Below are 22,532 nucleotides of genomic sequence, written 5' to 3' on the forward strand. Positions count from 1 at the left end.
GACATTCCACCAGGAGGCTATTCTCATGTTAATGCATTGCTAGAGGGAAAAACAACGAGAACTTGACAAGCAGAAGGCTTCAGATACCCTGTGAGTCTTCTTTAACATATGAAAATCCTTTTGAAACCTCTTTTTCCCTTCCCATCCCCTCAATTCCCAAGTATAAAATCAGACACACCCTCACAACCCCAGGGCAGCAGCTCTTTTTGTTCAGGGGTCACCATTTTGCAACCAAGGACATCTCAAGAATTCTTTCTTGGCCATTGGCTCCAGGCCTCACCCCACCAAACGTCACCTACATTCCAAAACTACATCAAATGCCAGTTGGAGTCTGGGTGCTAGAGTTTCTTTGCCATGAATTGTTGTGGAAGGATGTTGCAAGAGAGGCCAGACTTGCATCTGAACTTTGACAAGGTACATTTCTGGTATGATGAATTGGAAAGGCTTACTCAGGCCCACATCCCTTATATGCTTTCCCAAATTCAAAAAGCTACAGAAAAAAAACCTATTTTTAGTATCTCATTTAGTGGCAAAATCTGCCACGAAACGAAGTGGGATTAATAGTCATTATTTATCCAATTTATTAAGAATCTTCATGCATTCTGCTGCAATAATATTAACGTGTTTGATTAGAGGTACTGCTCCAAGGCCCCACTTAGGGATATTATGGAATTTAGTTCATGTGCTAAATAACATTTATGAACTCAGAAAAATTCTGAATTCCAAAACACATCTGGGACAAAGGTTTTGATAAGGGCCTTAACAAACAATGGGAGACACTGAGCAGTCCTGACACTTTAAGAGATCGAGGAAACCTTTTAAGAGGTGATCCAGAAGGACAGGTAATTAGAGCCATCTTTCCTAGTGGCCAGTTTTCTAGGGCTACTTCATTGCTTTTGGAGATTTGTCCAAATGGAAAGTACCTTTGGACTGTGTAAGTGGTTGGCTCTTCTAATTCCTTTTCAATGTTATTCATCAGTCCTGCTTCTCTGTATCCTAAAGTGCAAATAAGCAAAGCCTATGGTGTTGCAAATTGAAAAATAGATGGTAGAACCATGTAGACTAGACAAAAGCTGTTTCATCTTTGCAGGCTGTGTCTGTGTGTGTGTCTGTTCACCAGGGCCAGAGCTCCTCAGAAATCATTTAGTTCAACTCATTCATTTTGCAGAAGAGGAATCTGAGGGCAGGGGCGGGCAGTCATTTATTTGTTGGAGAGCTCACATTAGAAGCTTGCATAGTCAACCCACACCGAGCACCCCCTAGTTCCCACCTCTGACTATACAATCTCTTAGAGAAGGAGTTCATCTATGGTGACTAGAGGCCGACTCGTACAAGAAGCATTAATAAACGCTCCTTGAGAGTGGTCTTCTCTCTTTAATCCCACTGCTGGGATTACAACTGAAGTCTACCAGAACCATGGGCTTTTCTAACCAAGTATTGACATGGCAAGGGATTTAGGTTTGAGTTCAGGGTATTCCAATGATTCATATGAAGAGAAAACTAAGGAAATAATAAAAAATGTTGTTTTTCCCTTAAAGGTGTTTAAGTGATATAGACATAAGTCTATGCATATGTGAGCCCCTAGAAAAACCAGAGGAACACAGGACTGAATACTTAACCAAACCTCTACATGGTGAAGAACTTTAAGCTTAGAAACTGATGTAGGAAGACATTAAGATTTGAAGCCAATGGCCCAGAAAGAATTCTTGAGACATCTTTGGTGCAAAAAGGTGATTTTTTTTTTTTTTTTTTTTTAAAGCACAGGACAAGGGATTCCTGGGTGGCTCGGTGGTTGAGTGATGAGTCGTGAGACCCCCCAGATGCATATCAGTGGGTTGTATGCTTGGGGGATGACTGCCAACATGTATCTTAAAGGGTGGGGTAGAGATAAAGGAAATTTCTTTCTTTTTCCTTTTTTTTTTTTTTTTTTTTTGCATTCCACACTGTCCTCCCCCACCCAGATTGGGGGCCAAAGCTGTGTCCTAGATAAAGGAAATTTCTAAAGGAATTTTTACATGTTAAAGTAGACTTACAGGATCCTAGGTGTTGGGCCAAGATTGCCTTTTGCCCTTAGTGAAGTATTAGTATCAAGGCAGCTGAGTCCCTAGAGGAATGTCACTCTGCCTGTTTTAAGTACTTGTCAATGGGCTGTAGGTAGTTAAGGAAATTTAATAATTTTTCTTCTGCCTTTTTTTCCCACATCAGAAAGTATAGAAAAAAAAAAAAAACTACAGAAGAACCAACAGTGGAAAAGATCTACAGATGTAACCATACACTCATTTATTTTTGTATAATTTAAAAGATCATAACCAAAATAACAGGCAAAGACATAAGGGGAAATATTCTTAGCAAATATTTCACATACAGGCCATGTTATTTTCTCTGTAAAGTATTCACACAAAGTTGTGAGAAAAACACCCAAACCCTTAAATAATCAGGTTATGGACATGAAAAGACATTTGCCAAAAGAAGAAATACCATTAGTAAGCAAATCCATGGCAAAATGTTTTGGTATCCTACAGTGAAACACGAACAAAAACAATAGTAGTGCCAAAGGTTGCCTTCAACTTGGCACAGATTAAAAAAATGACAACAGTCAATGCTGGTGGACTATGATGAAACAGACTACCTGTTATATTACTAGTGGCAACAATTCTGGAAAAATACTTGGCAAACTCAAATTCTTCCAAATATTCATATCCTTTAGCTGGTAGTTCTGCTTCTGGAAACCTACCCTAAAGAAATAATGAGCCCTATAAACTTAAGTTTGAACTTGGATATTTACTGCATCAGTATTTATAGCACTACAAATCATAAACAATCACCATACTCAATAATCTGGCAAAAGAGAAATAAATAAAAAAAGTATTCAAAATAATATGCAACCAGTGAGGTGATATTTAATTAATCCTAGGTAATAACGGGAAAATGCTTATGACTGAATAGTAATGAACAGATTAGGAATCAAAATGGTTCATACAGGATGATTGTGACTTGATAAATAAATTAATCTATGAAGAGGGGGAAAAAAAAACTCACCAAAGCCTGATTGGAAATAAAACAAAATGATTATATCTGGGTGATGAGCATATAAGTCATTTAATTAATTTCTTCTTCATACTAGTTTATATTTTCCAAAATATCCTTAGATATTGTATATTATTTGATTTGGAAATTTATTGCAATGAAATTGGTCTTCCTCTTTATTTCAGAGTGTCAATAGATACTTCTTAGGAAATGAAGATAAGAAAGTTCAAATTAGCACAGATATTACATGGATATCTTACTTAATAGATCCTTTAGAAAAACCACTCTGGTAGGATAAATTTGAAGTACTTTTCTGCCTCACTGAATCATGTTAACAATCCTGTGAGGTGGGTACTAATAATTATCACCATTTTATATAGGACACTAGGAAAGTGAAAAACTCATTCAGATTATCATGCATCTACTAAGAATTCAAACCCCAGCTGTTTGGCTCCTGAGTGGTACTCTTAAATATCATACTATACAGTTGCTTGTTGACCTCTGAAGTAAGAGGATCTTTGGATATCATTAGTATCAACCCTTATTAAAAAAGAAAGAAAGAAAGAAAGAAAGAAAGAAAGAAAGAAAGGAAGGAAGAAAGGAAGGAAGGAAGGAAGGAAGGAAGGAAGGAAGGAAGGAAGGAAGGAAGGAAGGAAGAAAGAAAGAAAGAAAGAAAGAAAGAAAGAAAGAAAGAAAGAAAGAAAGAAAGGTTAAGAGACTTGCTAAAGGCCACACAGCAAATTTCTAATAGGTAAACAGAATATTATGTTTTACAGATTCTAATTTACAAACACTAAGAAAGATTAAAATGAATGCAAACAATCTTATGCCATCTGCTGAATTTTGTTGTTAATATACAATTTTTGTTTCCATCTTCTTAGAACCTATATTAAAGGGAAAAGTACATTTCTGTTGTCTGTAAGGAGAACTTATATCCTTGAAGTCACAAGGCTAGCACATCTCAAATTCTTTCCTCTCAGTTCTGTCAGAGAGCTACATTTCAACCCAGGCAGGAGGACATCATGGAAATATCTGTATCAAAGTACCTATTGCGTGTGGCACTATCCCAGGGTTTGTAGAGCATAAACCTCCAGCAGAATTCTCTGAGGTCCAGGAGAGCAGTATAGAGTCAAAACAAAATAGAACCATTTCTCAACAGCAAAAAAGCAGCTCTGTGTATGCTTATTTTCTAATCGATTATGAAATCCAAAATAAACTCCGGACTTCCTGGTTGCATCTGATATAGATTAAGAGAGTCAGGCCTCTGCTGTGAGAGTGATGTTGGGAGGTCCTTACATCAGATAACTGGGCTAAATGACAAGAGAAAGTTTTACAAAATTGTTCCCTTGAGCTACTGGGGCTTAGTCATGCCTAATTTTTTTCCAGTGTGCTATTTTGAGGTTTCTGGACCTGTCTTCATGTGATTGAAAGAGAAGGCAATGAGGTCTATATCGGATTGTAAAAATGATAGGATCCAATGTTGTCATAAAAATCACGAGGATGAATCATCTCCTGTCCAGTACTGAAGCATCAGCTTGTCCAAGCATCAGCTTGGCGAGTACAGCTGTATGTCTTCTCTGAAAGAACCAGAACTCCCAACCGCCGGGCTCTGACTAAACATCAGAAAGAAATGATGACCAGCAAAAATCTAAAGCAGAGGTGAAGGCAATAAAAACTGGGATATACGTATAAGTGAGAGGAGGAGGAGCATTTCTGCTTATAGCAGCACAAAGTGTATCATCCCAGGACAGACACCCTTGAAATTTACAACTGAAAGCAAGAAACTTCTATTTAAAAGTCAATATTTGGGGGCACCTGGGTGACTCAGTAGGTTAGGCATCTGCCTTTGGCTCAAGTCATGATCCTGGAGTCCTGGGATTTAGCTCTGCATAGGGCTCCCTGCTTAGGATGGAGCCTGCTTCTCCCTCTGCTCCTCACCCTGCTCATGCTCTCACTCTCTTTTCCTCTCTCTCTCCCTCAAATAGATAAAATCTTAAAAAAAAAGTCAAAATTTCAAAACTAAGAATCTAATTACTAATCTTTATTTTAAGAAGGAAATATTTATTTGGATTATATAGATAAGTTTTGGGGTACGTGTTTTGGCTTTTTTTTAACCTATTTTAAGAAGCAGGACTAAGTATAGAGTGTTTGACATTTCTCTCATTATATAAAATCAAAATGTACTCAAATCCAGTTATTTAGGGTCATTTTAGACATACACCTTTTTTTGGAATTTTTTTAATGAATGAATTACAAAGACATACCAGGATGGCTGGATTTTAAAAAATTAAACTAAATAAATAAATAGACTGGCAGTACCAAATGAAGTCTAGGATTTGGAACTACTAGGACATTTACAGGTTGCCAAGTGCAGCGTAAAATGTTACAACCACTTGGAAAAGTGTTGGCAGTTTCTGATAAAATTAAAGCATAACATTCCTATGACCCAGTAATTCCATTCTAATCTGTGTACCCAAGAGAAATGAGTGCTTATGTCCACAAAGAGTTAGGTTAGAATGTATAAAACAGCCTTATTCATAATAACCCCAAACCAGAAGAAACCAAATGTATATCAGCAGGAGATTTGTACAGATTGTAGCCCATCTATACAATAGAATACTTCTCAGCAAGAAAAAGAAACTATTTATGCTTTCATAAGCAACAACATGGATGAATCTCAAAAGTATACTGTATGAAAAAAAAATCAGACCTAAGAGTTATCCACGTTGTATGATCTCACTTAAATGAAGTTCAAGAGTAGGCAAAATAAAATACTATGGGGACAAGAGTCAGAATACTGGTTACCTCTGAGGATGGGGGCCATTGATTGAGAAGGGAAATACAAGGGAGCTTTCTGAGTTGCCAGAAATGTTCCACATCTTAATTTGGGTGATATCAAATAGATGTTCATGTATGTAAAATGTCATCAAGTGGTACATTTAAGATGTGTGCATTTTACTGTACACATTTCACACAATTAGATAATGAACATTATTTAATAGTGAAGATGTCAGTTTTTCTTATTACATTTTTAACATTGAATATTTGATATCTGTGCCTCTATAAGACAACTGGAAATCTGTTTATAAGAATTATAAGAAATATCTAGTTCTTGCTAATGAGGATGAGTAAAGGTTTTAGCTCTAAGAATGTTCAGTGTAAAATTCTTTCCTACAGATAAAAATTTAGAAAAACAAATTTAAATGTCCAAGGATAAGGGGTTGGTGATGGGCACATTTATGTCAGAACATCATACCTGAACTAAATAAAAATACTACAGGCAGAAAAATACACTGGAATATATGGTTTCAAAATGTAACATTTTATCTCTAGACAACATTTTTTTCTTTTTAAATCAGAATATCAAGACTTAGTTGCATGAATGATTGTAAAGTGTTTTTAAAATAAATGTCTAATTTTACATTTAGAAGCATAAAGAACTAAGTATAAACAGTCCTGAGGAAAGCAAGGAAGCACAAATAGCGGCCAGGGAAGGAGCCATCACTGTGGCAGTTCCACTGTCCATTTTACTTTCTTCACTTAAAGGAGTAGACCGTTTTTTTGAGCAAAATCTTATTTTTTTTTTAAGATTTTATTTATTTATTCATGAGAGACACACAGAGAGAGGCAGAGACACAGGCAGAGAGAGAAGCAGGTTCCCTGTGGGGAGCTCATTGTAGGCCTTGATCCAGGACCCTGGGTTCACGACCTGAGCCAAAGGCAGATGTTCAAACACTGAGCCACCCAGGTATCCCTTGAACAAAATCTTAAACAGAACTCCTGTACACAAATCAGGTAAGAAGAGAAATGCTCTGGTAGGAGAGGAAGGATGCATCAGCATCGGGAATTCTGCTTCACTATCCCCTAACATATTTCCAAGACCCAAAGGACACAGTTTGAAAACCAGCATCCTAGGAGACAAATTTCAAACTTGAAGTGTTACAGGTCCCATGTCCTACAGCTAATTTGAAGGTACCTTTCCCTCCTTACCTATGAATACCATTTTATATAATTTCTTTTTTTGTGTGTGTGTGTGCCAGACTGGCCTCCTTAATGTTCCCAAAGACACCCTGTACATCCTGATTCCCCTTTTATCCTGAAATGCTCCATTGCTTTTCCTTTCCTGCATTGCTGCTCATTCTTGAAGGCTCCGCTAAATTTCCACCTCTCCTTAGATATCTTTCTGAGTAACACTGACCTGGTGAAAACTCTCCAGAAATATCTCCACTCTGTACTATTTACTTGGCTGATTCACTTTGGTAGATACTCTATCAGTTCTCTATTGCTGCTAGATAAAGTACCAGTAATTTAAAGCCTGAAAACAACACAAATTTATCGTCTTACAGTTGTCTGTTAAAAGTCTCACATGGGTCTCACTGGGCCAAGATCAAGGCATTGGCATTTTTTCTGGGGATCTGTTTCCTTGCCTTCCCCAGCTTTTAGACATAACCCACATTCCTTGGCTCCTGGGTCCCTTTCCCTTCGGTTTCAAAGCCAGAAAAAGGCTCTTCCCTTTTACAGGATGTAATTAGGTTGGGCCCACCTAGATAATCCAGAATAATCTCCTTACCTCAAGGTCCTTAGCCTTAATCACATTTGCCAAGTCACTTTTGCTATGTAAGGTAAGACAGAGGTTCTGGGAACTAGAACATTCTGGCCATTTCTGGTAAGGGCATTATGCTTGCTACCATAAATGCTTCCCTAAGCATCTCAAGAGGGAGGCCTGCTTTCTAATCTTTTGGGTTACCTCCCAGTGCTATACAAAAGTAGCTGACAAATGATTATCAAATATTCACTAACACGGTGTGGTGACGTACTAATTACAGACACTACTTGTTGCCCCTCCCACTAGTTTTGTAGGAAGCTCAACTGAATTCTGTTAGGCTTTTTCCAAATGAGAAAAAAATGTGAGAAAGTTAATCAAGAAATAGATCTCATAATGTCTCCTAAGGTGAGGGAGGTTGATGAGATGCATATAACAGAATTTCTGGAGATTACTGCTTCATTTAGACTTTTTTTCTGTTTGTAGGTAGTTCTTTGGGCTCTTTGTATTAATACCCAGGGTTGTGGTGAGTCTAAATTCAACCTGGTGATCCATCCCAGAGTTTCACCAAGGATCACACTGAGTTACGCAAAATATTTTGCAAAATGTTTATCTTTGAATAAGATTCTGCATTTGAGCTTTGGTCTATCTATGAAAGATAGCCAATAACCACTCTGAAAGGTAGCTAGGTGGGGATATACTAGTTTTATCTTTCCAACTCTGTGTCTCCCTCCCATTCTGACCAAATCTTTGTCCTTTTTGCTGCATTCAGGCAGCTTTGGTGACAAAATCTAGGCAGGTTTTGATATAATCTCTTTGGAACAATGACATTCAGTTGTACAACTCAAGAGCTGGCTTCAGGGCAAAGGCAAAGGATGCCAGAGGCTTAGTACCAGGAACATGACTCTTAGAACCAACTCTTATCCATGCTTAGAAATAAAGTATGATCTCCAAATCCCACATCTCCAATCCAAACACAAGCCCAAAGTCATTGTACTGTTTTAATGTGAATAATACAGGTGATTATATCCTACTACTACATAATGAGGTCAAATGTCCTACCTAAGTTGACAGGGGTCCTCTGCTCTAATATATCCTTTGTGTATCTGAAACAGATTTATTTGACTATAGCTAGTTACTAGAAAGTTACCATCCCATTTGAATATTGGTGATTAAAGAGCATATTAAAAGACTCCAGCTTGTGAGGCTTTGAGTCTTGGCTTTGCCACTAATAGCACCATGGCAGTGGGAGAATCATTCAATCTATGTGTCAGTTTTCCATTTATAAAGGTATTCTTTCTAAATAGGCTATTCTGTGACTTATTTGAATCTGCCATGCTTTGTGTAAATTTTTATGGGATGTCAGAAAAGGGATAGATGAGAAACCATCTCAAACGGGATTCAGACTTACCATCTACTCTTTTGGGTTATTTGTTTGAAAGTCCTATGGGGGCTTAAATGTCTGGAGACTTAAATTGAAATTTCAGGCCTGCCTTTACACAAGATGGCCTTAGCTCAAGGTATTCATGTTTTTTAAGCCTTAGCTTGGTTACAGTAAAATGGGCTAGTGATATCTATTTATAGGAGTATCACCTTACATTAGAAACATGAGAAAATGATCACAAAGCTCCTGGAATGGAGCTAATACATGGTTCTTGAATCTGAATTTTGCTGTGTACTCCCCACCCCAAGATTCTGGTCCTTTGCTCTCCTGTCTCAGTCTAATGCAGAAAACCTTGAGAACCCCCATCCCACCCCAGAAGTATGCTGTTCCAATCTACAAACAAGATGGAACCTATGGCTCTGTGACCTATGGTGCAAAACTGCCAAGAAGGCAGGCATCCCATAAAGCTAACTGTGTAGCTCCAATTCCACGTAGGAACAATCCTCTCCTATGTTTCTATAGCATTGTTTTTCATTTACTTCAACAGATGAATACTTAAGACAGCTTATGTGCCAGTTCCTAAACGAAACCTCAGAGGATACACATGTAGAACTGACATAGGGTCTGCTTGTAGTTGAAGCTCACTTAGCTTTTTGCCTCCCTCACCCACTTTCTTTGTAGAATATGATTCAAAGTGCAACGAGAGATAAACTGTGGGCCAAATAAGTTCTTCTATCCACTGTAATAAATGTTAGTGATAAAAACCTGGTAATAAAAACCTTAGGTAGAAAAAAAGCTATGCACACATACACATGGAATACTCAACTACTTCTAATGATCATTTCCTAATCACAGAATTTCCCTAGAAGGTGAATGCATCTTGATTACAGATGTATTTCCATTGTCCCAAGTAATCAGATTTTCTTTAGAAAGCCTACGAATGACAATTCTTTCCCTTTATTTAGAGGGTCTGAGAAAGTCTCCATTCTTCTCAATCCAAACCTTATTACTCTAAAATGAATGAATGATATGTTACTTTTCAATTTGCATACAAATTGTCCCTTTTGACTAAAAATATGCAGGGTTAAAGACATATTAATGATATTCCACAATGCATAAAAAATTTCAAAATCAGGCAGGTATATGGTATGCATTTTACTTAGTCCTTTTTATGAGGCCATTTTAATGATTTTTCATAGAGCAATCCAATCAACAGGTCAAAAGCAGCCATTGCCTCAACCGACATTGATTGTGATCTTTTGTGTTCAGAAAGTATATTAAGCTTTCTAGCTTGAAGAATTCCAAATTCAGAAGACTGTATATTTTGGCAATATTTCCTTTTTTAAATCTGCCATCTCAGTTTTTAAGTTTTAGATATTTTAAAGGACGGTTTTGTTATGAAATCTAACCTGAGAATAGAGCATTCTGACAAATTTTAATATAAGGTCTACAGGAAAATAAAGAATAGTGCTGAATAACAAGGTTTCCATATCAATGGTTCCTTCAGTAGAGGGAATCTAGCTAAGTCATATTTCTAAGTAGGCAGTTTAACTTTTTCTTTGCAGTAAATTCATATAGTAGGGAAATATTAGGTCAAGGAGATGAGTAGTCTACTTCACTATATTCCTCAAGTGGAAAAATGAAGAAAGCAGGAACAGCTAAAGAATAGCAAAGATGCAGATTTGGAGCATTAAAAAAAAAGTAAAGATAAACACGTAGGCATTGAAGTTTTATTAAAAATTTATAACATGAGGAATTGCTTCCATTACTATGTTGAATATATAGAGCATTAAACACAGTTATCTGTATCAATGCAATACTGCTTCAATTATATAAAAATACCTTGGAAGCATTAGAGATGATTAGAAAAATACACCAAAATATCAGCATTTTGAAATTGGAATTTTTGAGTCTTCAAATGAACAGATTTCTCTTCTTCTCTATACTTATTTTTTATTTTTTAGGAATGAAAATATTGCTTTTTATATTTTAAATCATTTTTTTAAAGATTTTATTTATTTATTCATGAGAGACACAGAAAGGCAGAGACACAGGCAGAGGGAGAAGCAGGCCCCATGCAGGGAGCCTGATGTGGGACTCGATCCTGGGTGTCCAGGATCATGCCCCCCCCCGGGGTGAAGGCGGCGCCAAATCGCTGAGCCACCCAGGCTGCCCTTTAAAATCATTATTAAAGTAAAACAAGGTAGTCATCCTGAATTGTTCTTGTGCTGAAGAAATTATATTGATAATATTCTTTCTATAAAAAAGAAACTGGTATTATTCTTTCTTTTAAAACAATTTACCAAATCATTTTTCCACCATTTCTTTGGCAGTATGATTTCTTTTCTGCTTCCCCTTCTGATACTTATTCCTCCTTAAATTTCTAAATGTCGGAGCATCTCATGTGTCTGTCTTGGCTGCATCCTCTTCCTATGTGATCTCAATCATTCAAGGCAATGATTTAAACAGCACTTCAATGCTAAGCCATGCCATATCTGTATCCCCAGCCCATATCTCCTCCCTAAGCTCCAGATGGCAACCCCCCTCCCAACAATCCCACTGGTCTTTCAAATGTAACATGTGGCCAAGCTGCATCGTTGATTTGCAGCCTCCTCTTTTGCTCAGTCTTTCTTAATCTGTATCTCCAAGTTTTTTACCTTTCCATTCCAGTAAAGAGATGATTAATTTACTTGGTTGCTTACACCAACAAACTAGGAGTTATCCTTGATTCCATTCTATTCCTAACCACCTCACTCAACTCAATCCATTTCGAGATGTGTTAGTGCCATCTGGACACGCTTCCTGAGTCCAACACTTCCCACCACTTCTGTGCCTTACACTTGGCCATAGCCAATTATATCTCAATCGGACTTCCGCATCAGCCACCTAATTGGTGTATGCTCTGATTGCATTTGTCTTCATGGTAGCAAGAATGTGAAATGTGTCATGTCTTTGCTAAAAACTCTGCCCCATGTCCCATGACGCATACGATAAAATCTAGACTCCACTGTAGGCTGACAATACCTTATGGGAACTGGACCTACTACCTCAGTCTCATTTCTTCTCTCCCACGTGTTCCAGCATACTGACCTTTCTTCAGGCTCTTAACTGCATCAAACTTCTTTGTCCCTTCTGCTTGGAAAGATCTTTCCCAGGTGTGCTTCCACAAATAGTCCTTCCCCTGCTACTCAGACCAAAGCTGACGTGAAATCTGCCAACTCCCAAGGTCATCGTAGGTCTTGGATTGTGCCAAGACCACCAGGCCAGCAGCTACTTTCAGGAGTCCCAACAGCCTTGGAGAAGGCAGGGGCTAGGCTGAACCACAGTGTTTCTAGAGAGGAGCTTGTGACTCCCTGCATCAGGTTTCGCTTTAGGCGAACCCCGTCACCCACAGCAGCTAAACTCTAGATTACACAGCTCAAGGACAAGTTAATGGGATTTGGCAGAACATAAAAGGAAACAAGACATTGCAAAGGAAAATGCACTTAAAATAGAAATAGGTGAAATACACAGTAGTAGAATTTGTGCCAGCTAAATACATCAAACCATATTTACATTTCTGTGTTATCTTTAGGGACAAGCAGGAAAGGAGCTGCAGTCACTCAAGTATTTCTAGATTTGTTAGGAGCCACATTTTACTTACTTCTACGATTCTTGAAAAATTGGAATATGGGGCATCTGTACAACCAACAGTGCTATACAGTGGTTACGCAGGCTTGGCCTCGAGTAAGGCAAATTTACAGACTTTAGGCTCAAGCACTAGGGAGCCATCCAGCGCCATCAGCCCATCCTATGCAGAGGGCCTGACAGCTCCCAGGGCATGATCTAGGCTAGCCTGTTTGGGTCTCAAAACAACCGAGTTTTATTTCCATTGTTTTGCCGATGTGAGAACTGACATCTAGGGATTTTACGCAATTCGACCAAAAATTAGTTGTAAAGGTAAGACCGGACCATATTTTGGAATCCAGATGACAGGCTAGGCCTGGCTCTGTCATCAACTAGAAATGAATCTGAGTTCACCCTATTTAGTCATTAGCTTCTTTACATGTAAAAATGGGTACAACAACCGCTTTAGTTCTTCCACAGGACTGTTTCAAGGAGCATTTGTGATCTCTGACCACACCTCCTATTGCTGGCCACCAGCTCACGCCACTTGTCCATAGTGCCTTGTGGCTGGCCCCACACAAAGCCCCACTTACCTTTCCACTTGTGGGTCCCTAGAATGTGCTTCTCTTGATGCCCACAGCCTGGTCCTCATTTCCTTGAGGCTACTGCTCACATGTCTCCATAGAAGAGAGGCTTTCACTGACTACTCAAAACAGCCACTCCTGCTCCCAACCCACACTCTTTTTTCACCTATCCTGTTTTATAGCTCTCCACAGACCATCTTTCTCCTGCATCTGACATACTTGTTTGCCTGTCTTCGCATTACTAGACCATCAACTAACTTTGTGAAAGCAGAGATTTTTGTCTATGCTGTTCAGTGCCTATATCCCTGGAGCCTAGTACAGCAGCTGGCACACAGTACATCCTTTAAACACTGATCTAATAAATGGGTGAAAGAACTGAATGAACTAATTGTATGAATGCATATATCATGATTATCATCTCCTGGTGCCTTCTGGGTTTGTCTTCCCTAAGACAGGCTACAGGTAGCATTCTTGGTATTAAAATTTGTGCCTTTAATCAGGGTTCACTTTGCAGCTCACAATTTTACATAAGCTAGTAGATTATAGAGTCAGAGAACACATATATATGATAATTAGCTACTAGAGCCTAAGTGCAACAACACAAGTCCTAGCAAAGCCCTCAAACCTTCCACTTCTGTCTCTGTTGTGAATACCGGAGATGTTAAGAAACCATCACCAATCAGAACTTCCACAGCTATAAGAAAGTCAGACAGTAAAAGTAACAACAGAGGAATCTCACAACAGCTCTGAACAATTCAATGGCCACCCCTGGCAGGGAAAGAATGAAATGGTAGTGATAAGGCATCGGCTGTATCTATAATATTACAAAAGAGACCAGGCAGGAGGTGGATGGGGGGAGAGGGAAATAGGTGATGGGTCTTAAGGAGGGAACTTGTCATGAGGAGCGCTGAGTGTCATACGGAAGTGCTGAATCACTATATTGTGCACCTGAAACTAATATTACACTGTTAACTAACTGGAATTTAAATAAAAAACTTTAAAAAATAAAAAAGAGAGATGAAACAAATACGGCAAAATATAAAATCCAATGCTTTTCTATAGCCCTTTCATAATTTTAAAAAAAGAAAGAAACCAAGGCAGGCTGTCTTACATTATAGATGCCAGAACCTGCTAGCTCAGTTTCTCGAAGATGGATAGCAGCTTCACAGCCACGCGGACCTATCTGTAACCTAAGCACGAGTGCCCTCTTCACTAGCCCAACAGTCAGCTGAGTATCTGGTAGTGCTGCTTAGCAGTTTCCTTCTTCTACCAATAAGGCCTTTTCCTATTCCTAGGACTATTCTAGACTTCTATTCTATTGCCATTCTCAGCCCGGCAGCCTCATTTGCAGTAGTCGACCTCACATGGCTGAGAAAGAGCAAAAGAGTTTTTAAGTGCCTCTTGGTCTTCCTTTAAATATACGTGTGCATGTGTGGAAACCCTTCACTGAATTGAAATCAGCCTCTCTGTTGACTTCCATCCATTGGTCTGTGTGCTCTCCAGTCATGGAGAGCTCCTCAACCTTCTTGTCCACATGGCAGCCCTCCAAATACTGTAAGACAGCAAGTGCGTCCCCTTGGGTTCTGTCCATGTTAAACAAGACCACCGTGTTCAACTTGTGTGAGGTCAAGAGAGCAGCTCACCTAGCCACCAATGGTGGGCAGAATCTGTTTGGCCTGGGAGGTCCATTGGGCTGGTATTCTGTGTAAGAAATGTTTTATTTCTATGTATCCTATCTTGACAAAGAATCAATGGAACTCCAACATTTCCTCTAACTGCTTGAGATGAGTGAGGTTAGAATTCAATATGATCGTTTTCCTGTAGTCTTAAAAGCAATTTTAAATAAAATTAAAGTCCCAGATTCGCTTTTTTCAATTAAATAACTCAAGATTTAAAAACGATGTTAAGATATGAAAGATATCTAGATAGATGTTATTGAAAATCACTAGCACCATTTGGTATTGTGGCAGGGAGAAGTGGCTGGGTGAGATTTATGATCGGGCAAGTGGCAAGGGAAGCCAAAGAAATGTGCAACGGGGCAGCCTGGGTAGCTTAGTGATTTAGCGCCGCCTTCAGCCCAGGGTGTGATCCTGGAGTCCCGGGATGGAGTCCCACATCAGGCTCCCTGCATGGAGCCTGCTTCTCCCTCTGCCTGTGTCTCTCCCTCTCTCTCTCTCTCTCTGTGTATCTCTCATGAATAGATAAATAAAATCTTAAAAAAAAAAAAAAGAAATGTGCAATGCAGTAACTAGTATTTGCCAAATAATTGCTAAAAACCTTCCGTGACTATTTAATAATGCATAAGACTTTGCAATTTAGGTGTACTTCCATCTGTTTAAAAATCACACAAACTTGGGGCACTTGGGTGGCTCAGTCAGTTAAGCATCTGCCTTTGGCTCAGGTCATGATCTCAGGGTCCTGGGATCGAGCCTCATTTGGGGCTCCCTGCTCAGTGTGGAGTCTGTTTCTCCCTCTCCCCTGTTTGTGCTCTTTCTCTAACAAAATCTTTAAAAAAATCACACAGCCCTAAGTGCATACTTGCCTTAAAGGTTTAAACAGCCTACAAAAGGAATAAGAAGACATGGAATGGCGGTGGGTACAAGGGAGTAAATGTGAGCACACAGGATTAGTGCTACTGAAGTGTGGGCTCCAAACTGCCATCTGGCACTGCTCTGCAGTAAGAACAGGAGTGGAGATAGAGCATTTAGAAACTTAACAGAACTTGGACAATCATTTTATGACTGCGATTCAATCTAATAATACTTTAAAAAAATGTAGACTTATTTTTTTTCATTTTTCTAGCAATTCGTTTTTACTCTTTTACAAAAGCATCAGTCCAAGCAGAGACTAGTCATTAGAAAATGTGCCCTTCACCACGCCACTGTTTTTGAGAAGCCAGTGCTAGGCTGATTGGAATCTGAGCTCTTGTTCTTCCTACTTAATTTCTTCTTCGCAGTTCTGAATTATGTGCCCAATCTTAATGCTGCAAGCATCTACGCTGCCAGGAGATGGGTGTTTAATTAGGGGATAATTTACAGAATCACTATACAGTGGGAAACATCCATTGAGGGGATTCCAAAAAAAAGTAGCTCCATGGTTAGTCACTCACTCCTTCACTGGCCAAAGGGACCACAGTCCTGGAAACAGGAGGTGAGGACCACTGAATAAGAATGGGTCATCTCAGTATGTGTCCTGGGCTAAATAACAAAACCCCAAAAGGAAGCCCCAGCTCATGGGTATGATGGAAGGAAGCAGACGAGAGTCTTTATGGCAATTAGCGTTTGTGGGAAATTTTTAAACAGTCAATGTGAAAAGTAAATTGTCTTGCTGTAGTCTACAATTTCCATGTTTAACTTTGTACTTTTAAGGCATCAGTTAAAAACAATGAGTGATGAAATCTTTTTCAGTCTTTGGGAAAACTGCTGCCTTGGTTCGTATCTTGCCAATCTCAAAAAACACCACCAAGGCAATGGAAATGGAATAAAGAGGTCACCAAGACACGGAAACATATGGTTTCTTCTTGAGGAAAGGGGTTTGAGGTAGGTCGAAATTCAGGACTTTGCAGTCGACAGACTGTGTAGCCCTTCCCTTTCCTCTGCTGTGTATAGTTTCTGATGTCAACATGTTACTGCAGCTGCTCAGGGTACTGAGCCTTAAACAAATTATGCAACATCTTTCACCGTCATTTGATAAGAGTCACTAAAGCTGGTATTGGAAAATATGCCACTACGATGTACGAACTGAAGTTACCTAAAATTACCTTCTCATGGTTTTATCCTACAGGTACCTGCATTTCTGGTGGCTGAAGTCAATATTTTTCTTACTAATCATCTGTCACTCCAAGACTACCTTTTAAGTTTTAGTTCGCAAGACAGATTTTAAAATTGTTATTGATCTCTCCCTTATATCTTAGTATGATAAATTAGTACCATTGTATTACATACGTATAGGGCAGCATTTTCTACACTCTCAGTCACGAGATTGAGGTCTAGAGTTTGCATGTTAACTGGATAATCAAATGCTCAGGTTTTTGTTTTGCTTTTTTGCTTTTATTTATTTATTTTTTTTTAGATTTTATTTACTTATTCATGACAGATAGAGAAAGAGGCAGAGACACAGGCAGAGGGAGAAGCAGGCTCCCTGCAGGGATCCCAGGACCCTGAGATCATGCCCTGAGCTGAAGGCAGATGCTCAACCACTGAGCCACCCAGGCGTCCCTTGTTTTGCTTTGTTTTTTAACTGAACTTCAAAATATCAGCTAATACAATGAGTTTTTATATTGTTCTTAATAAGTACCTGGAAGATAAATCTACGAACTTAATGAGAATTCCAACATTCTTCAAAGACGGACTGGCTGCACTGTCCTCCGCCTTCCCAAAGATGACATCTTTTCTCATTTAAAAGACCACAAGAGACTATCCTGCATGCCAGGCTGCAGTCCCTTCCAGCCCTGGCATGGACTTGCTGGCTCTCTGCAGACATCTATCTCTTCCACAATCTTGTATCAGTTGTCAAGAAGACTCTTCCTTTTCTTAGCTTTTGCATTTTAAATGCACATTGGAAGGATGGCTTGTGTATAATTCTCTGCTAGAGATCTGCAATGACAGATCAAGACTTATGAGTTTGCTTTTGCATATTTCCACATTTGCTCTTACATTTCAGTATTTCACTCACACATTTCCAAAAGATGTAGCTCGTAACAGTTTTGCTCATTTTCAGAAAATTATTTCCTCCCCTGTTTCAAACCTAAGTACCAGGCAGCACAACTGCTACAAAGCCAACCATTAGTTTCCCTCAGCTCTCAGGATTATAATCAGAAGTTATTTATCACAATGCTTGGGTCAACACTGTCTTTTTCAAGGAAGAGGGAGACGGAATCACGGATGAGGGCCATTTGTCATGTTTCTTGGAGCTTAACAAAAGTATACAGTTGCGTTTCACGTCATTGCCGTCTGTAGAGGTCAGACTTGGCGCTCGCAGCATCCCTGTAAACACTGCAGCACAGGGATGGAACAAAAAGGACTGTATTGAGGTAAGAGCACAAATGAGATGGCTTTGTAAATTCTTTCAACTACCATTCAGATCGTGCTCTGACATGATTCCTGCAGCTCGTGATAGAAGGTGAGGTTTTTAAGAGCCACGCAGCCAAGCAACTGGCCCTGAGTTACTTGGTCATTACACACACACGGTGGGGTTCAGATTTTTTTACTACGAAAACAGGTGACAACAATGACTGTTATCATTGGCGTTACTAATCTTATTAGGATTACCATTACTATTATAGTTGTATTTCATCCTAAACCAGACATCATAAGTCACTGGGATTCTTACCAAAAACACATTAGGTAAATCATTTAGACTTTTTTTTTTTTTTTAAGATTTTATTTATTCATTTAAGAGATAGAGCATGAGCAGGCAAGGGGAGAGGCAGAAGCAGACTCTCTGCTGAGCAGAGAAGCCCAACTTAGGGCTCTACCCCAGAACCCCAAACTCATGACCTGAGCCAAAGTCAGACACTCAACTGACTGAGCCACCCCAGCTCCCCTCATATAGACTTTTAAGTATAGCTCAGTAAAGGGGAAGTAACAAATGTTTAATTTGTTTCATCCTTCTGCTGGTTGGGAATCTACATTATAAAGACTTTTTAAAATGATACAAATTAGCATAAATTATGAAGTCCTGGTATATTTATACAAATAAACAGTCTTCCTCTTTTTTTCTCTCCCTTTTTCCAATCAACATGCACGCTCACAACCCTATTCAACTACTTCTAACCCAGCTCCAAGATAAAGAATCCTTATCAGGTGAAGGTGAATAAATAAATCAGTGAATCAACCAATCTCTCCTGGGCTAAGTTTTTTTTTTTGTTTTGTTTTTTTTTTTAAGTCTTTTTTTTTTTTTTTTTAAGATTTTATTTATTTATTCATGAGAGACAAAGAAAGAGAGAAAGAGAGGTAGAGACACAGGCAGAGGGAGAAGCGGGCTCCATGCAGGGAGCCCTACGTGGGACTCAATCTTGGGACCCCAGGATCAGGCCCTGGGCTGAAGGTGGCACTAAACCGCTGAGCTACCCGGGCTGCCCCCCGGGCTAAGTTGTATAGAACAAAAATAGATAAAATGTGAACCCAAACTACAATGATCATAAAGAAGAAAAAAATGTGGCTTTGTGCTTTTAGAAATTCACTGACATTTTAAAATGGTTTCTTAACTGGGTTGAACAGCCAGACATAGGTCATTTTAAAACTGTCTTTTTAATTATGAGAGTTAATGCGGTTGTAACTCTGATTTTGAAGTTAACTACCAGGAAAAACAGAAAGACTCTAACAGGTAGATATAAGCCCTGACCAGAGAGCCTTCCACTGTATAATCTAAGGTGAAATCACTCCTAAGACATGAAAAGGACCCCCACCCCTGGATTTGGGGTAGATAGGAGTTTCATTGTAAGAGAATCACATGATATCTGCCTAAACTGCCCTGAAAGTTTGAGTTTAGAGAAAAGATTGACTTCATCTTATCTCATTTGATTCTTAAATCATCTGAGAGAATTTATAACTAAAACAGCCACGTGGACCCAGTTCTCAAAGCACAGACTATGTAATACCCTTCTAAAGCATGATGTAGATGATACACCACAGACCCAGAGATATCACCAGGGGCATCTAAATTCGAGGTTTGCCATTGTGTAACTAGTCACAGCAAATCTTCTGCAGATTTTTTTCTAAGGGCAAATTTTCATTTTTTCAAGAAGTTTAATCTCTACATGATTGCAGATGTTGCAGTATATCTGGAAGAGGTCTATCTGGTTTGCAGGGCATAGAGAGAGTGCTGTATCTTATTAAAATTTTTTTTGTGGGTGCCTGGGTGGCTTAGTTAAGTGTCTGACACTTGGTCTCAGGATTGTGAGTTCCAGTCCCACATTGGGCTCAACCCTGGGTGTGGAGCCCACCTTTTAAAAAAATTTCCTTTTTTTTTGTTTTGGTTTCCAGAAAATTTTAGGGAGAACACTGGGTCTAGATTAGAATGCCTCCAAAGTTCACCAGCTCCTGAATTCCCCCTTAGAATCTGTGATCCCTGGGGAACTTTCTTCTCAAAGTGTGGTCCATGGACTGACAGAATCAGCATACCTGGAAGATGATTAGAAATGCAGAATCTCAGGGTTTCATCCATACATAAGTTATAATCTGCATTTTAATGAAATTCCTCAAGTTTGAGAAGCATTACTTTAAGAAACTCGTCCTTAGTAGAGTAAGGACTTCTCCAGCATAGGAATCAGAAGTAAACTGGCCATAAACATGACCATTCCTAGACCTTAGTTACTTCCCAGGGTCATCCTGTCATGGGTAAACTAGGGATGGCACAGAGCAGTCCTAGATTTAAGAATACTAAAAAAAAAAAAAAAAAAAAAAAAAAAGAATACTGAAAAAAACCTGTCTGCACAGCAAGCATAGTTTAAGGCAAGTTGAGAACAGGAGGAAGAAAATGCAAGTAAGCCCCTGGTGCACTTGATAATTTCCAGGGAATTTCCATTCATTAATTCAACATTGAGCAACTCCAAATTTGTGAGGAAAAGTAATACTAAAATCCCTTTTCAGTGTTTCTCCAGATCATGGCAACTCATGCAATAATTTTGAAGGAAAAGATCCAATACTGTTAGGAATGAAACAAAAACTAGAGAAAAAGGAAGGATGAGGCAGCAAAAAAGTGTGTGTAGTTTCCTGTTTTTCACTTAAAAAGATTTGAGAGAAAACGAGAGTGGGTGCACATAAGCTGGGGGGAGGGACTAGAAGCCGACTTCCCTGCTGAACAGGGAGCCCAATGTGGAGCTCAGTCCTAGGACCCTGAGATCATGACCTGAGCCAAAGACAGATGCTTAACTGACTGAGCCGTCCAGGCGCCCTCTATCTTGCACTTTTTGACAAGGTACTGGCAACCCATCTGGGACCAGGAGGCTCATTACACAATCTTCACTGGAGACCACAGTGAGGAAAGGCTGTCCCCAGCACAGCGAGTTACAGACATGGAGCACAGCTTCAGCAGCAGCCTTCCCCAAGCACCAGCAGCACCAGGACACCCCAAAAATAATCTACAGCAGTTGAATTAAAAACATCTTGCCTCTAAGTCCCAACAAAACTGGATATCTACATAACAAAAGAGTGAAGTTGGAGATCTGTTCTACACTGTGTATAAAAATCGACTCAGAACGAGTGACCCAAATGTAATAGGTAAAACTTTAAAAATCTTGGTCTAAATTTTTGTGACCTTGGATTAGGCAGTACTTTCTTTGACATGGAAAGCATAAAGGAAAAAAATAAATAAATTGGACTTTGTCCTTCAACAAATTTAAAAGCTTGTGATGAAAAAAGAACCATCAGTGAAAAGACAACCCATAGAATGGGAGAAAATATTTACCTGTATATCTGATAGGGGATTTGTATTCAGAATATATAAATAATTCAACAATAAAGACAAGCCAACTTTCAAAGTGGACAAACGGTTTGAATAAATATTCCTAACAAAGATATACAAATAAGTAAAAAGCACATGAAAAGATGGTTAACATCATTAGTCATTAGGAAAATGCACACCAAACCACACAATGAGACACCTCTTGACATCCACTAGGATAGCTAAAATCAAAAGGACAGACAGTAACAAGTGTTGGTGAAGACATGGGGACATGGAAGCACTGTTGATGGGAATATAAAATGGTGCAGCCCCTTTGTAAAACTGGCAGTTGTCGATATATTAAATGTACAGTTACCATATGACCCCATGATTCCCCCATAGGTAGCCAGGAAAAATTTGTCCACACAAATACTTCAACACAAATGTTCATGGCAGCACTGGTCACAAAAGTCAAAGAGTGGAAACAATCTTGTATGATTTTTCTATTGCTGCTGTAGCACATTACTACAAACTAAATGGTTTAAGACAATACAGATTTATGTTAAAGTCTGTAGGTCTCACTCCTTTCTGGAAGCACAGGGGGATAATCTGTCTCCTTTTTTTTTCCAGCTTCTATTTAGAACCCACCACATTCCTTGGCTCATGACCTTCTGTTCCATTTTGAAAGCCAGCAATGTTGCATCACTTTGATATTTCTTCCATAGTCCCATTTCCCTTGGGCCAAAGACTTGAAAGGCTTTCCTCTTTTAGAGCCTCGAGGGATTAGATTAGTCTCACTAGATAATCCAGGAACAACTTATCTCAAAAAGTCCTTAACCACATAAAATCCCTTTTACCATGTTAAGATAACACAGTTACAGGTCCAGGGATCAGGACATGGGCATCTTTGGGTGCTATTATTCTGCCTATCACCAACTCAGCTGTCCATCAGGTGATAAACGGGTAAACAAGTTGTGTTATGTTCATACAATGGGAGATTATT

General features: G+C 39.1%; 1 protein-coding gene across 13 annotated transcripts in view; it reads right to left on the bottom strand.

Annotated features, from left to right (window-relative positions):
• STXBP6 (syntaxin binding protein 6) overlaps positions 1 to 22,532 on the bottom strand; it is a 239,641-nt gene that overhangs the window by 94,823 nt on the left and 122,286 nt on the right. The window contains exon 1 of one of the 13 annotated variants that reach the window (XM_072838081.1): positions 12,045 to 12,355. The exons of the other annotated variants lie outside the window; for them this stretch is intronic. The gene's annotated coding sequence lies outside the window, so the exon portion shown is untranslated. Of the gene's footprint in view, positions 1 to 12,044; positions 12,356 to 22,532 lie in introns of those variants that run through there. 13 annotated transcript variants of the gene reach the window in all.

Source organism: Canis lupus, chromosome 9, assembly GCF_048164855.1.
Source record: "Canis lupus baileyi chromosome 9, mCanLup2.hap1, whole genome shotgun sequence".
NCBI classification, from domain to species: domain Eukaryota; kingdom Metazoa; phylum Chordata; class Mammalia; order Carnivora; family Canidae; genus Canis; species Canis lupus.